Source organism: Manis pentadactyla, chromosome 14 (assembly GCF_030020395.1).
Source record: "Manis pentadactyla isolate mManPen7 chromosome 14, mManPen7.hap1, whole genome shotgun sequence".
Classification (NCBI taxonomy): Eukaryota; Metazoa; Chordata; class Mammalia; order Pholidota; family Manidae; genus Manis; species Manis pentadactyla.
Window position 1 is genome coordinate 43,805,484 of NC_080032.1, and position 16,905 is coordinate 43,822,388.

General features: G+C 40.6%; 1 protein-coding gene across 11 annotated transcripts in view; it reads left to right on the top strand.

The window, feature by feature from the left end:
• The window catches only part of THRB (thyroid hormone receptor beta), a 370,782-nt gene that overhangs the window by 116,446 nt on the left and 237,431 nt on the right, over positions 1–16,905 (top strand). The window contains exon 1 of one of the 11 annotated variants that reach the window (XM_036886125.2): positions 4,432–5,886. The exons of the other annotated variants lie outside the window; for them this stretch is intronic. The gene's annotated coding sequence lies outside the window, so the exon portion shown is untranslated. Of the gene's footprint in view, positions 1–4,431; positions 5,887–16,905 lie in introns of those variants that run through there. 11 annotated transcript variants of the gene reach the window in all.

The window sequence follows — 16,905 nt, forward strand, 5'->3', positions numbered from 1 at the left end:
GTAACCACCGCAACAAAGAACTGAAAGGCAGAACAGACACAGCAGCCACGCTGAGCAGAAGTGTTATTTGCATACACTCCAAGGGAGGGGCAGTCCAGAGTCAGGGCAGACAGAGGCCTGGATCTGCTAGGTGGGAGGCTTATATGTTGCATTCTGGTTAGGAGGGGACTCTGACCAACAAGGTTGGGTCATTTGATTGACAGGTGCATCTATATAGCCACCCTCCCAGTGAGCCTGTCCTTTCCACAGGCTGCCTTGTGATTCAGGCAGTTCTTAGTTCTGTTCGATTGTGCCACCATTGGGATCTGGTTGGAAGGAAGTTAACTCCCTGCAAAGCCTGTTTTGTCTTCGCCTGGGACCCCTACCTGGGCAGAGTTTGGGGGGCTTTTTCCTTGACCTTATCTGGGGCCTTTCTCTTTGAACCTTATCTTCCCTTTTCCGGTTGCTCATGTCTATCTTTCTACCTACCAGTGCCTTATGCGTGGCATTATGCCTGGTGAGATTCCCGTCCTTATCCATCTTAATACAGGGGGCATCCCCTGGACCAGCGGTGTCACTAAAGAATAGTGTGCAGTGTGGAGCATTGGTCCTCCCAGTGGTCACTCTGTAGATGATTTGCTGCATCGAGTGGTGCATTCTAGGTCGGCGGACCTTCTGCTCCTTCATTGAGTTCTCACATGCACACATCACACACACCCGGCCGTGATCATCTTGACACCACGCCACAATAACGCAGGCGGCCGTGGGCCTCAGAGAGGAGCCCAGGGCGTTGTGAAGTAATGCGGCGTGCCAGAAAAAAAAGAGTCACCCATACATCCTTTTTTTCTTTTTCAAAATAAAGATTCTAGGGCAGAAACCTACCAAGGGTGAGATGGTGGGAAGGCTCCGTCCCAGGCACTACAGGCAATGAGGGGGCAGATAGTCTGCAGAGAATTGTAAAACAGTAACAAAACCAACAAAAAGTCTACTGGCTTTTTATTATCATCCTGCCCTGTTCTAAACAATCTCAGTAATAAAATATTACCTCTGAAAAATATATACTGTTGATCTAACTTCTAAACAATTGTTGCAATTACTGTTGAGCTTTAGTAACAATATAGTTCAGCTTCAAATTAACATATTTTATTATTTACCTTCTAATAAGCATAAATTGACATGAAAGATAATTTGGAGAATGCCCAGTTATGCATTCAGTCCCCGCGCACAGGACTCAGCTGCCCGCATTGATTTCCAGAGTTAGTTCCTAAAGGTTTGAACAGTGTTCAGTGCTTTGAGTACAGCTTGCTTCTCCGTCCCTTGGGGCACTGCAGAGTCAGCATTTAGGTAGATTGAGAATAAACACTGACAGCCCCGTGATGGTGCAGCCAAAGAAACAAGAGCTTGAGTTATTTACCTTCCATTCTATCAAACTGTGTGGTCCTCTGGAATTTTTATTTCTGTGTTTAGTCAATTAATTAATTTGTTTCTTTTTTAGATGTGCAGGTTTTACTTTTTATTTAAAACATTTTTTATGATTTGTCTTTATATTGAAGGACATACAATAAAGTGCATAAATCTTAGTGTACAGCTTGATGAATTTGGACATGTGTATACATGCATGCAACCATCACCCAGATCAAATACTGAACATTCTAATGTTTCCCCCTTCACCTATTTCTTCTATGCTGTCTCCTCCCTCCCCAAAGCAACCACCAGTCTGTTCTCTGTGAATCTATTTCTGTTTTGTTGTTTGTTCATTTGTTTTGTTTTTTAGATTCCACATATGAGGGAAATCATATGGTATATGTCTTTCTCTGTCTGATTTATTTCATTCAACATAATACCCTCTAGGTCCATCCATATGTCACAAATGGCAAGAGTTTGTTCTTTTTTATGACCAAGTAATATTCCATTGTGTATAAGTATCGCATCTTTTTTTATCAATGGATATTTAGGTTGCTTCCATATTTGTGCTTTAAATTTAAGACAGTGAGGTGAAATATTTTGTTTGGTAAGTGCAAGTTTCAGTTAAACATGAAATATATTTGTTTCATTTTTTGATTGTTGAAAAAATGTTTAAAGGAGGATAGTATTAAAAATGACGCAGCCTGGGGATAAAATACTGCTCCAGAGTTGGGTCCAGACAAGTAGATATACCTCTATTTTCTGAAATCTTACAGTGGAAGTTGATTTTACTATATTCTTCTTTTTCTGTAGTTCACAAAACACAGAGCTCCCTCTACGAAAGCAGTGTGTTCAAAAAAAGGCACTTTGAAACCAATAGAGCCCTAAATGCAAGCCTCAGCTCTGCGCCTCACCGGCTAGAGGGCCTGTGATTCTTTGCTTAATCTGCATTTCTTCTTTTGCAAAATAAGAATAAAACCTGGTGACAGAGTCATGATGATTAAACCAGATGTAGCATGGACAGTGCCCAGCCCAGTGTCTCACACAGCAGATAGGAAGCTAGTTTCCTTCCCCCTCTCCACCTTTTCCTTTGTGTTTTGTGTTGGCCTTTCTCTGTACCTGCCTCTGCTCTTGTCTTTATGGGATTATGACTAGCTGAAAGTTAATACATGATATTTATAACGACCTAATACACTCAACAACTAATACATGACCACTATTTATAATCTGACCTGTCCCTCTGAACCTCTCCCAACTCCACTCAAAACTGCGATGGTTAAATGAGGGAATTTCTGAACCACAGTGCAGGTCTGAAATGCTGGGTAAATCTTGTCTAGAGGAGTGAAGTCCTTCTTGCACATACAAAGTGGGAAGAGGAAATGCTTGCATATTGTGAGCTCAAGCATGTGTGAATTTTCTATTCCTCTTAGCCATTGCCAGGGCAGCAGTGTAATTGAGGGGGTCATCAGCAGTGGGCTGAACAACAGCTTTTATTTGTTTCTGCAGTGAAGGATACACTTACATGGAAGAAAGGAAGCAGGACAGGACTAGGCTGAAACAGTCTGTTTCATTTTTGTGGATTGTTCAAGTGACGCTGGTAGAAGCACCCAAAAAAGCATTTTCAAGTTTTCCTCAATCGTTGTAGCCCCTCCTTCTGTGAAGTTACAGCCTTGGGTCCAGTCATCTTTGGCTGACATCTAATGTTAATTTCTCTTATTAGTGGTGTGTTCTGTCCAACAGGATAAAGGCTATTGGAGCTTAGCTTACAGGAGTTATACAAAGATCAAATCAGATATTCTATAAGAAAGATTTTACACATAAAGCAGTTACGTATGTTAAACTTATTGTTACCCTATATCAGGGATCAGTAAACCATGACCCACCGACCACCTCTAGATCTCCATCTGTTTTTGTGCTAACCTGGGGCTATTGTAGTCCATTTTAGGGTTTTGGCTTAAAAGTGGGTCTCTTGAGCAACCTCCCCCCATTCCTTGTACTGAGCCCTGGTTTCTGCTTCTGCTCCAAGTTCTAGTTCCACATTTGGCCCCATGGCAAGTTCAGTTTATTCATTTGCTCACCGCTTACCCCTCTGGTTTTCATTCATCGCACCCCTTCAGGATCTCCTGCAATCCTAGCAGTCAGACATTTTACTTGTTCTAATCTAGTTGTATTGCTGTGGGAAGCCCCTCAGAATTATCTGACGAAAGTGTAAGTCTTCAGAGCATGACTAGTATTCCTATTGCAGATGGGAAAACAGGAATTTCAGCAACTTGTCCACTGTTTCTCGGCTCTATATGGCATAGCAGGACTTGAACCCAGTCAGTCTGAGCCCAACCCAAAGGCCCCCTTCTGTATTATACAGTAACCTGATGTATCAAGTCTCAATGGTGGTGTGCACGCTGTGAAGAAATAAGCCCAAAGGATGGGATTTCGTGTCCCTGCTAATCCCAATGCTGCTGACAGAGACCACAGGGTCTAATCCCCTGCCTGCAATTTCCAACCTAAAGCCCATTAATCTTTATTTAATATCTGAAAGTGTTTATTACTGCTTCTTCCTCTGAGTTAACCAAGCGTTTAACCCCCACTCTGACTCTGAAACCTTCTTTGATCTCTTCCCTTATGTGAATGCTTACATCCATCTCAGCGTCTTCATTAAGCTCCACCTTACCCCTTCTAATTGTTCAGGAATGGTTTCCTATCTTCCCTCCCAATAAGCTGAAAGTTCTTTGAAGGTGAGGGCTCTACCATCTGAGTCAGTTTTATATCCTCAGGCCCGAGCTCACTTCCTGGCAGACAGTTGGTGCTCAGTTCATGATCATCAAGGGCATTATGAATGTGTCATCCCTTCTGCAAACGTAGGCTAACATTAGTTAAAAAGGGGCAGCTGTGGTGTCATCCCAGAAAAAACGGATCTGAAGCTGAAGACCTAATAAGCGGCAGTACAAATAACTTCTGGGTCCTTAAAGTAGTCAGAGACACACAACATGCTTCCAGGAAGTAGAGACTGACAGGTGAAGACAGGGGTGAAGAAAGCAAGAGGCAGAGGATGGCCTTGGCCTCTCACTCCCACCATTGTGCCCCCCAGCCATGACTTTTGCCAAGCCAGGGGTAAAGGTAAAGTGGGAGAGGGACTCAGGCTGGCCCCTACCACCCAACTCTGGTCTAAGTTGGTATTTCTGTCCAATTCCAGCAGGTAAGATAATGGCTACAATTAGGACAAGTGGAAGATGCTTGTTCTATGCAGAATGAGTCAGCTCTTACTCAAGTATGGTTGATAGCTCTGTGTACATGGACACATTCTATGTATCTCTCCTGCCGGAAACTGGAACTGAATAGAATTGTCTTTAGAGACTAATCTCTACATTGACTGACACATCTGGATTAGAGTGAAACTCTATAGGTATCATTACATGATCTGGTTTTCCAATAACAGTTCCAATTTCAAATACTTCATACCATTTTTATTTTACATATACCTGTATTTGTCCATCACATTTTGCTTTTTAGTTTGGAAAAGGCAATAATAGGTTTTAATATGAAAATAATATGTACCTAGCCCACTGATTAATATTGGATGTAAAAGTCGACAGTTCTGACCTTCCAAATGCATTGCACAAGTTTTTAGCCAATAAATGGGGTTGAGGTCAAAATACCCCACATTAGAATTTCTATTTACCTCTCTTCTTTCCAAGTTTATCAAATATCACAAAAGGTGCTTGAAGTTTCTTTATATTGCTTTGCCAAAACTTGAGATTATTGACAAGGAGAAAAAAATACTCTAAATGAATTTGTATATCTTATGAGTTTCTAGAAGCCATGTAAAATAGTCACTAAGGGAGGAAATATAAAACATAAGAAATATAAAATATGCTGTTTGATGAGACTTCTGCAAAGTAATTGTACCCTGTCATATTTGAGCTTTCAGGTCAAACCCTTAAAACTAAAATTCAGGTTATTTTAAAAATAAATTTGATTTTTCTAGTTGATAAAGACTATCCACATGACAAACTGATCATCTCATTTACAAGTGCCATATTTCTTTGTGATTACCAAAGTAACAATCCAGTTTATATTAGTGACTATAAACGGATTTGCTCTTTATGGAGTATCTTATCTACAGCCTAAAGATTAAACTGCCCAGGAACCTTTAAAGCAGCCACGCTCTTGAAGTTGTTTAAGCAGTTATAGGCCATTGAAAAGCTTTAGTTTATTTGTTTTTATAAAATCCAGTGACACAAAGTTGGCTGGAGACTCTGTGGCATTCATCATTTCCTCTCTGCAGTCTGTCAGCTTCCAAACATGGGCAGACAGAGCGTCTGTTCTGCCCTCTGCCTATTTCTGCATGTTCCTAAGCGCCCCTTCCCCCCAGGTTCTCAGGGGGTGAACTTGATGCAGTGGTTCTCTGCCCTGGGGCACTGGTGTACTCTTTCAAGGAATTCTCGGTGAAGAAGACTGGAAGTAATGCTCCTGGATGAAAAATGGTTAGGCTAACAACTGTGGCAGGTAAATGATTTTTCTTATAAATGTGGGTCTTAGAAATATGTCTTTAAATAGGACAGTTTATTTTGAACATGCGATTAATGGAGACTCCTTCACTCCTGGCATATTCTATGCAGAACTGGTAGTAAGATAGTAGAGTGAATACAATGAGAAAAAAAATGGGCATTCTGGTACGGAAAATTGGATGTTTATACATAGGCATATATATACCTATGACCTATTGTGTCATGCAAAGTGATGTTAATTTGCTTATTTGTTATTTTGCTGAAGCAACACCAGAATTTTTTTTAAATATAGAAAATATCTCCATATAGAGAGTTTTTCAAGGCCTACTTTTATCAGCTGTCATATTCGGTACAACCTTGGTGGCTTATTTCTCTTGTTCATTTTCATCTTTGTAATAGGTCATGAGAACCCTATCAGTAGCCTTATCCTAGAAAGTCGTGTGACTCAAGTTATTATGTCTTGTTTTCAGTCAGGTGACAAAGCAGGAAGATTCTGGACTCTAGAATCAGAAATAGGCTTGAAGTCTGATTTGTTTGCTAAAGTTATTTAAGCTTTTCAAATCTCAGTTTTCTTATCTGTAAAATCTACCTCATAGGATCATTTTAAAGATTAGAAATAATTTATAGGAAGTTCTATCTTGAAGGCTTTTACTGAATATTAGCTATTATTATTAAAATAGGAAATGTGTGACACATAGTAGACACTTAGAAAAGGTGATTTCCTTCCATCCTGAACCACTAAATTACCTCCTTTAGGTTGGCAGGATCAAGTTATCATTCCAATAATGTCTCAGACAATTGAAGAGCTGATGGGAACATTTACTCCCTCTGTTACCATTTCCAAAACTTCCCACTGTCTCAATGGTTTATTTTTTCTACCATATGCTTTTCAGATGTTGGCTTGCCAAGTAGCCCTAAATAAATAAACGTTTGCATTAAGAGTGCAAGGTCTTTATAACTGAATCCAGGATCTGTTTTGTTTCAATAAGGCTTACATGGAATTTTCACGTTTGCAATTCAATCAGCCTTTCTTGAATACATGGATTGAACCTGTGTTTCTTCCCTGACTCCATCCATCCTTGGTAACAAAGTAGAAAATTAGGGATTTATATAAGGAAAGGAAAATAATTTCAAATTGTTTAAGGGTATTTATGTATATTAGGGGACAGAATGATGCACGTTTAACTGATTTTTTGTTCTTAGCATAGAAGTTCAGACTTTTCCACAATAAACTACACATGATTTTTCTGAAAACTCTAAAATTTACTATATGAAATCAGTGAACTTAAAATATCAAGTCACCAATTTATTTGTCTTTAAATTGTATTAAGTACTTAAGAAACATCTCATGGCATCAAGCTCATCACTTCGTTGTCAAAAGATGTTTTCTGCTTGTCTATTTTTCAAACAATTTTCAAAAGGTACTTGAAAGTGCTCTTTTATTTCTTGTCCAGAGAAAATGTTTTAGGTTTCTCTTCCTTGAATTTCACCTTTTGGTTTGGCCAAATCCCATACAAATGAATGCCTTACAGACTAAGCACTTTGACCCACTGAGAGCTCAAACTCAAGTCAATTACTTAATATTTCCAAAGGAGCCCAAGGCCTCAGGCACATTCAGCCAGCTGAGGCACCCTGTGTTTGGCATGAGTTGAATTCTATCCAATTTATTCTTGGATGACGGATTGTTGGAGTGGTCTTAAAAACTGAGTTAGTGTGTTTTCTGCAGAAGGCTTTAAGGGTCCTGGGAACATGTTTGCATCATATGCATTGCATGTGGTAATTTCCTACAGCGTCTTTGGACTCTTCAATCCCTGCAGCTGACTCTCAATGGGTATAATTCTTAAGCAGTTTAAGGGTCTTAATTTACACACCCTAGGAAATAGGACTTGATAACCATTGACTTATTTCCCCCAACTATAATTCTTCAGAAAGTCCATCCCCTGTACAAATAAATGATCATAGCAGAAATGGTATTAACTGTTCTAAAGACTAAGAATTACCTTGACCATATGAGCCAAAAATAGTTGATTTTGGAGTTTTGCTTTCATTTTCTCACTGGCTCTCAGTAGTTGCCCTGTCCCAACTGCATGCAATATAGCTCCACTTCTAGAATTTAATTATTGCAAGTATTATTTTCCAAGAAAGGCCCAAAAGTGTTAAAGTAACAACAGACTGGGTCATGAGTTGTCATGAACTTTGATATCAAGTGATCTTAGTTTCCCTTCAATTCTCTACCAATTCCTTATTTGTGATCCCGGGCAAATGCAACCTCTTGAAACTTCATACTCAGCATTTGTCAAAGCAGGATAATTAGAGTGCCTGTCTTTTAGGGTTGCTGTGAAGATTAAATTCATTCTAAAAATATTGATCAAATGTCAGTTACATGCCTGGCATTTTTCTAGTTCCTGGGGAATACAGAAATGAGCAAAATGGAAGAAAGACTCTGTGTTCATGAAGCTTACATACTAGTGGATGAGAAACAATAAAAAAAATCAAGTCAAATATTGGATGTTAGAAGGTGATATGGAAAGAATAAGAGAAAAAGGAGAGGGATATGGAAGTTAAACAGATTGGCCTGAGAAGGCCTCACTGAGAAGGTGGCAGGAATGGGGCTTCTGAATCTGGGCAAGACAGTTTCCAGTCCAGGGGACACAGTGCAAAGGCTTCATGTTTGGGGAACAGCAGATGTTTCTTTAGGCTAGGGCAGATGCCCATCAAAGAGGTGATGAGTAAGGAAGGCAAGTGACAGTTGATGGCTGTAGGCTTTGCACGTTGTGAAAGGGACTTTGTCTCTTACAATAAGGAAAATGGGAGCCACTGAAAGGTTTTAAGGAAAGGAGAGCCAGATCTGATTTCTCTAAGAGAAATAGTGTGGCCATTGTGTTGAGAATAAATGATATATTACATGTAAGGCATTTAGCACAAGGCATGGCCCATGATAAGCACCTGGAAACAGATAACTGCTATTATTACTGAGGGCAATATCACCATCATTCTCATCACTGGCATCATCACTGTTATTTATTTGATGTTGAGACTGTTTCTTGCTCTTTAATCACCATGAGACAGATGCAAGGATGTGGGCTGTTAGTGTTCCATTTGGGGCCCCTCCGTTATCTTGCACCCAAGTTAAATCACCAGAAGTGCTGGCGCCAGCAGATTAACACCTGGGGTTATTTTGCTCAAAGCACCATCAGCCATGTGGCCCAAACCCCCAATACTTCAGCCACCCTGCCATTCCTTCAGTAGAAGTCCCCACTGCTTATGAGCCTAGGAAAACAGGTCCGGACAGAAGGGGCCAGCAGTGGTGTGGAAACCAGATGGAAAGCCCTTCTTCTGGCCATGGTATTTCTTTTGCACGCCACTATTTCTGGCCCCAACTTTTCTCCCTGGGTCTCCTTTCATTGGTTGTACTTCACCACTAAGTGGTGCTTGGGCAGGTGTAGGAACCATGATAATAGTGCCTTGTTCCTGCATAGCACCTTCTCTCCAGAACCTCAAAGTACTTCCTGTCCCTCTGGTTGCCACACATCCCCTATCTGTTGGTGCATCTAGGCATTGAATAGAGCACAAAATTAGGCACAGATTATTATTTTCCAAGGCTTGACAAACTCTAGTTTGAGCTGTGTATTATATACTGTGGGACCCCCTGCCTCCATTTTGTGTCTTCCATCTTGAATAAGAAGTTTCCCACTCAAGCCACGCCCATTCGCACGGAAACCATGCCCAGCAACCTGTGCAACAGAACCCTGACCCTCCTCAGTCAATCAGCTAAGGTCACAATAAACCACCCCCCTTGGAAAGCCCCTAACTGTTCCAAAAGTATAAAAGCAAAAAGGGAACTTTGTTCAGGGTCTCAGACCGAGTCCTGTGTTCTGACAGGCCACTGAGACCCTAGTTCGAGCTAGCAATAAAGACCTATTTTGCTCTTGCATCTTGCAACTGAGACTGGTGACTGCAGCTCCACACGGGGACTCAAGTAAATGGGGCACAGCAGTACATAGACAGAAACAAAACAGTGACTTCTTAAGCTAGGATGGTTTATGCAATGATTATGGCGTGCTTTTACCAAGACATCTGTAGGGGTAGCATTTATAATAATCAGACTTTGAGGGGGTCATGGGGCCCCAAATGAATGACTTTGGCTCTGTTGAGCTTCCTATATCCCTTAACAGGTGCACGCACACACACACACACACACACACACACACACACACACACACACACACACACACACAGCCTACAGATGTAGTTTATTTTACTTGCACAGTTTTTTTCAAACATCTAAATTTGTTGACATTATTTATTATAAAAATCTAGGTTTCAAGGTTCTTTTTCACAAATCAGAGCATTTGGCACTTCTCTGCCCAAATTTCTCCATGGAAACCATTAGCTGGAGCTGTAAGAACCAACCCAGTGCTGTTCAACCTTGACTGCACATCAGAGTCCATGAGGCCCATATTAAAAATACTGATGCCCAAGCCCCTCAGCAGACCAATTAAAACACCTTTTTCAACAACAGCAGTAGCAACAGATGTTTACTGAGTGCATATTCTGTACAAGAAACTACCCTGGGAAGAGATCTGATACATGAAATATATTCATAGTGGGGATATAGAACATACCTAAAAGTGGTAATAATCCAGCACATAAGATGTAAACTATACTAATTCCAAGTGAGGTATAGAGAGCAGTAGTTCTAACTTTGTTGCCTATTAGAACCACCTGGGGATTTTTGAAAAATCCTGATGCCTGGGTTCACTCCTGGCCAATTAAATTGGAACTGAGAAGTGAGAATGGAACCTGTGCATCAGGATATTTTAAAGCTCTCCATGGGATTCCAGTGCACAGGAATATCACAGAACCAGAGATATGGAGCGGTGCATCTCAAATTTTAAAATGAATATGTATCACCTGAGGGGTCTTATCAAACTGCCACTCTTGATGCAGTAGATCTGGGCTGGGGGCTGAGGGTCTGCATTTCTAATGTCCTCTCAGATGATGTTGACATTCTTGGGAAGAAGGCCTAATTTGTGTGGCCAGGATGTGGGGATGAAACTTTGCTACCTTGTAGCTCTGTGACCCCTTGCACTGTTCAGCTCATCACTGAATCATCATCTCGGCTGTAACGTGGGCATAACAGTTCCCACCTTTGAAGCACTCTTAGGGTTAAATGCAATGATAAACATGTATAAAGTAGAGAGTCAATAAATGCTGCTGTTATCTCTGAAATTTAAAAGAGGAGATAATCAAGGAAGGCACACAACAATTACCAGGGCATATCTTTAGGGAGTCTCTGAAATAAGGCCGTGAATCAATAGAAAGAAGAGCCAGCCCTGGTGTTCTTTGTAATGAGTGATTGAGTTGCACAATTAATCCTCAAAACACGTACTTCTAAGAATCCCAGCCACCTTGACGCTGCCATGTTAGCGAGGCTATATCTAGGAACTCTGGGAGATAATCCCCACTGAGCTCAGCCTTCCTGTCACCAGCTGCCAAAGTGTCCTGCATGGGACTGTAGCTCTCTTGTACCTCCAGCACAGCCCAGCCCAGCCACCAGCTGAGTGTCACTGAGTGTGCGCAACGAACCGTGGGTGAAAGCAGAGGAGTCAGGCAACCTAGACCTGCTTGAATTCTCAACCCACAAAACTCAAGAGATGTAATAAAATGGTTTTTGTGTTCAGCCACTAAATTTTGGGGTGGTTTGCTCCACATTAATAGATAACAGAAAAGAAGATTTCATTTTAGTTTCGGCATAAGGGTCATCTTAATTCTTGTTACTGAAAAAATGTTAAAGTCTGTGCATGTTAAAGAAGTCAGGGGAGCATAAAGACCATTTAAGAGTCAAGAGAGCTGGGTTATTGGATTAATGTCAGCTCTTCCTAAACAAATCCATCAAACAGTCTGATCTCAATAGTGAGGAACTTCTTGGAGTGCAGGGTAACTGGTTCAGTGGCTTCTGATGTTCTTATGGAAAGACAACCATGTGAGAACTGATGGGAAAATTGTGGTGGGAAGAGGACAAAGAGGAGGACTTAGTCTTACTCAGACATTAACATACACTACAAAGCAAAGGAGGTTAAGATAAATTAGTACCAGCACAGGAATAGGCAGGGAAATTAGCAGAACAGAGACCAATATAGATGTAAATATTTATAGGAATTTAGTATATGATGAAAATGGCATTGAGAACAATGAAGAAAGCACGGATTATTCTTTAATGAATGTTGGGTCGACTGGCTGACTATTTGGGAAAAAATCACAAAGCTGAATACATAGCCACTAGTTATGCCAAAATAAATTCCAAATGAATCAAAGATTCCAATGTAAAAATAAGCCATGCAAGTACCACACAAGTTTTTAAAAAGAACTCTGGAGTGCATAAGGTCTTTCTAAGCAAGACACAACACTCAAGAGCTACAAAGGATATATATGTTTACTGTTAGTATATAGTAACTAAACATGTCTTTATGGCAAGAAAAAAATACAGTCAACAAAGTCATAACAAACACCACACTGGAAAATATATTAGCAACACAAATGACAAATGAGGGCTCATTTAATTTCTTTATAAAGGACTCTTATAAATCAATGAGAAAAAGACCAATAATCCAATAGTTAAATGTGTAAAGCATTCATTCACTTGCTCATCAAGAATCTGCTGAGCCCCTATAAGGAGCCAGTTATTGTGCTCTGTGTTAAGGACAAAGCAGTGAATAAAACTAAGCTCCTGGTCCCACTGAGCTTCCATTCTACTAGGCAGATACAATGACAAAAATGAGCAAGCAAATACCTCCTCTTTCAGGTAGTGATAAATGATAAATGCTGAAAAGGAGATTAAAGCAAGGCAAGGGGATAATGATGGGGACTGGTTGCTAACAGGAAGTTTTCAGGAAGAGAAACAAGTGAAAGAAGTTAATGAAAAGATGCATCCAATTAAAATGCACTCACATAGCAGAGCATCTCCTGTAATACCAAAGAATGCAAACAACCTAAAAGGATGTCACTAAGGGGATGGTTTAATAAATTATAAATGGAATAAGTTCAAGGGAATTCTATATGACCCATTCAGAGGAAGAAAGGACATTCAAATGTATCTGCATGAAAAGAGTTCCAATTTAGAGCCAAACAAGATGAGCAAAATAGGTTTATAAAATGAACCTTCTATGAAAAAAAAAAGATACTGCTATATATGCATGTGTATGCAAAGAACATTTCTGGGAGGATAAATCAGGCTTTACCAATGGTGGTCAGCTCTAGGGAGACACATTTTCCATGGTATATTATTGATATGTAAAAAAATTTTTTAAGTACATATATGTTTTACATATGTTCTAACAATACAAGACACAGGGATTCCAGTTCTGGCACAAGTTTAAGACTGAAAAATCACTTTACCTGTTGTGCCCCTCACTTTCCCCAAGTGTGAAAAGACAAATTTGAATGAAATTATCTCTAAACATTGCTTTAAGCTTTGAGATTTTGAGCCTGAAATATGGGTGTTTTTCCGCATATTATTCTCTACTAAAGAATTTTTTAAAAAATACATGAAAGCAAGTAGAAGAAAAACAAAGTATAAAAATTGGTCTGGGGCTATCAGCCCATTTTCTTTGATTTCAATCTTTAGCCAGGTCCTGAAGTAAATAAAAGCCTTATATTTTGGTTAAATTATTGACCATAGGTCACTGAGAATAGTAGCTAGGTGCTGAAAATTTGTAATGTATAAACTTCTATACATTGCCAAATGATCATTTATTCTATGTCTTTATGTTCCTAAAGCCCGTTTCTCAAGAAGAAATGTTTTAGGACCAGGGCAGTTAGAGCCAGGGTTGCTGTGGGGCGTCTGACATGCACCCAGGGTAAGGAAAGCCTCTAGGACTATGGGGCTTGTTCCTCCCTATTTGCATATTCAATTGACACCATCATATCTGACTCTACCTTCTACCAGCTTTGACAATGAATTCCCATTCAGTTGGATTTTTACTAATAATCTCATCTTAAAATAATGACATTTACTAATAAATGTCATCTATTTATTGCATAAAAATTCAAGTTGTTGACTGAGTAGTAAAAATGCCTATTGAGAATTTACCTCAGGAGCAGTCCTAGGTTGGCGGTGCCTGAATAGCAAGAAAGAAAAGAATGTCCCTTTCCACATCCCCCTGCAAGTGGGGTGGGGCACTGAGGCCCTTAGTGGACAGAAGGCCACCATTTCTGGAGTTCTGAAGCTTCGAGAGACCTTTGTCATCCTCCTCAGCTCTTCCTATCTATGGATCCCACGCGTGGTCTTCAAGGGGTCCATAAACCTCCGAGGAGCAGTGTGTGTTCCAGCACCTTTCTGGAAATAAGTCAAAGCTGCCCCCATGAAGATGGCCGTACTAGATTCTCAAAGGGATGCATGACCCAAAAAGGCTAGGGACCCACTTGCCTTCAGGGTCGCTGAGATTGCTCAGCAGCTCCGGCAGGGCAGTGCTGGAGCTCTCCAGGTCCCCGGGAAGGGAGGAGGAAATCGGCGAAGTGCGGAATGCAAGAGACCTAAGCTAAACTCTACCTGTCACATCCTTGCCTTGTTACTTCGGGAAAGTTACTTGGTCAAGCTGAGCCTCAGTTTTCTCAATTCAGAAATGGCCTTAATACATCACTCCTCTGGTGGAAGGAGCCAGAATAGTCTTTGCTAGCTGCCTTGGCACCTCCTTGTTAGAAATGCAGAATCTCGATCTCCACTTAGATCTACTGTGTCAGAATCTAAATTTTCTTTTTCTTTATTAAAGTATTGTTGGTATACAATCTTATGTTGGTTTCAAATAGACAACACAGTGGCTCAATGGTCACTTATTATTAAATCCTCACTCCCTCTAGTGCAGTTACTATCAGTGAAGTAAGATGTTACAGAATCATTGACTGTAATTCGTTACAGAATCATTCTCCATGCTGTACTACCATTTCCATGACCAACTTATATTGTGATTGTGAATTATTGTGCCCTTTATTCCCTTCACAAGATACCACATAGTCTAAATTAGCTGATATCTAAATTATTTATTAAAATAAGGCTTCTGATATGTGTCTAGATTTCAAAATGCATTGACTTCCAAGTCCCAGTTTTCATCCCCACCACATTCCCAGTTCTCTGGCTGGTTAACCTGAAGTTGGTCATTATCAAGAAAAGAATTTTACTACCATAAAGCACCATGTAGAGAATGATTTGCATGCAGGCTGCAAGACTGTGTTAACAAATGCTGTTTATTTCCTACACAAATCCTCTAAGCCAGCCTGCTGAAGTGGGTAGGTTATATTTACCTTGTAGTATGTTAGCGAGACCTAAAGTGGGTACATAGGGTGAGAGGTCTGGGAAACACATCTTGTGAAGCCCTTCAGATCATAGACTCCTGAGACAGATGTCACCAGAGTTACATCTTCCAGCCAAGTATCAAATGCAAACAAACAAATACAAGGAAAGAAATTAAAAGAAACTCCAACATTCCGTCATACCAGAAACCAGCATTGCTGGTCACAAACCTAAAGTTTAGGGGTTTCCAAAGTAAGCCCCACTCCTGTAGACATTAAAACTCCTGCAAATCCCCAAGCTGTCTGGGGTGTTTGTGTGTGTGTGGGTGTGTGAGAACATATTGTGCACACCCTTTTTCCCTTCAGTGAATGTACTGACCCTCACTTCCCAGCTGACCTCCCCCAGCTGGCCCTACCCTCTGATAGGGCTGGGGAGGAATCTGAGGGTGGAGAAAACGATGTTTCTCTACCATGACTCCTGTGTTCCCCACCTTGCTCTCTTTTTGCCCCCACTCTTAGATGCTTCAGTGTGTCTTTCCTAAGAACAAAGATAGTCTCTTACATAACCACAGTAGACTTACCAAATCTAAGAAATTCAACATGATACTATTATTTAATCGACATCCTGTATTCAAATGTTGTCAGCTGTCCAGTAATGTTGTTGAGAGCATGTTTTCCCCAATCAGGATCCAGTCCCCACTACAATGTTGCACTGAGTGGTCATGTCTGTTTAGTCCCCTTTTTCTGAAACAGTTTTTTAGCCTTTCTGTGAGTTTCTTGACATTGGCATTTCTGGAGGTTCCAGGCCAATTCTAGAATATCTCTCAGCTTGGATTTCTTATGTTTACCCAAGATTGGATCCAGGTGGTGCCTTTTTGGAAGGAATACCACAGTAGTGATCTTGTGTCTTTCTCAGAACATTGTATCAGAAAACACGATGTTGGTTTATTCTACTATTGGTGATGTTTGTTTTGATAGCTTAGTTCATTAAGGTGCTGTCTACCAGGCTTTCCCATTGTAAAGTTGCTATTTCCCTCTTTGTAATTAACAGGTAATTTGGAAGGAAATACATTGAGACCATCCAAATGCCATTTTCCTCCTCAAATTTTTACCGAGTTTTAACATCCAGTGATGGTGGTATAACTTGATCATATTTATTAGCTGCCATTCAACTCCAAGGAGGAGCTTTCACTTCTCTACTATTTATCTTCTCATGTATTTATTAATTTCAGTGTGGACTTACAGAGAAACCCTTTAGCCTTAGCTCCTGAGCCTTCAGTGATCTCCTCCCTCAGGAATCCCTGAGAACCAGCTGGAGCTCCATGGAGCAGGCTGGAAGCTGCCGGAGGTGGGGCCATGGGAGGGTGGATGTTCATGAAAATTTTCACAGCTTAAGGAATTAGTAATCTTATTTCCAAACTAAAGTCTTTGTTTAACCTGGAAGTTCGGCTCTCCTCACTTGTACCCACAGGTTGGCACTGTAATCCTTTCTTTGAGAGCAGAAACCCATACAGAACAAACTTCAGCCCCCTCTGCCCTTCTGTGCAGGCTCCCTTCGCTCCCCTCTGGTGGGTCCTCTCCATGGCCCACATGTCACTTGCAAAGTCAATAGTAAATGTCTTAGTCTGTCTAAGGACTGGAAGATGTCACAGTGTTGAGAAAGTTTGCCTTCCCGGTACAAACCAGAAAATCCAAACGTTAGGTCCTAACAACTCTTTATTTCTCGTGT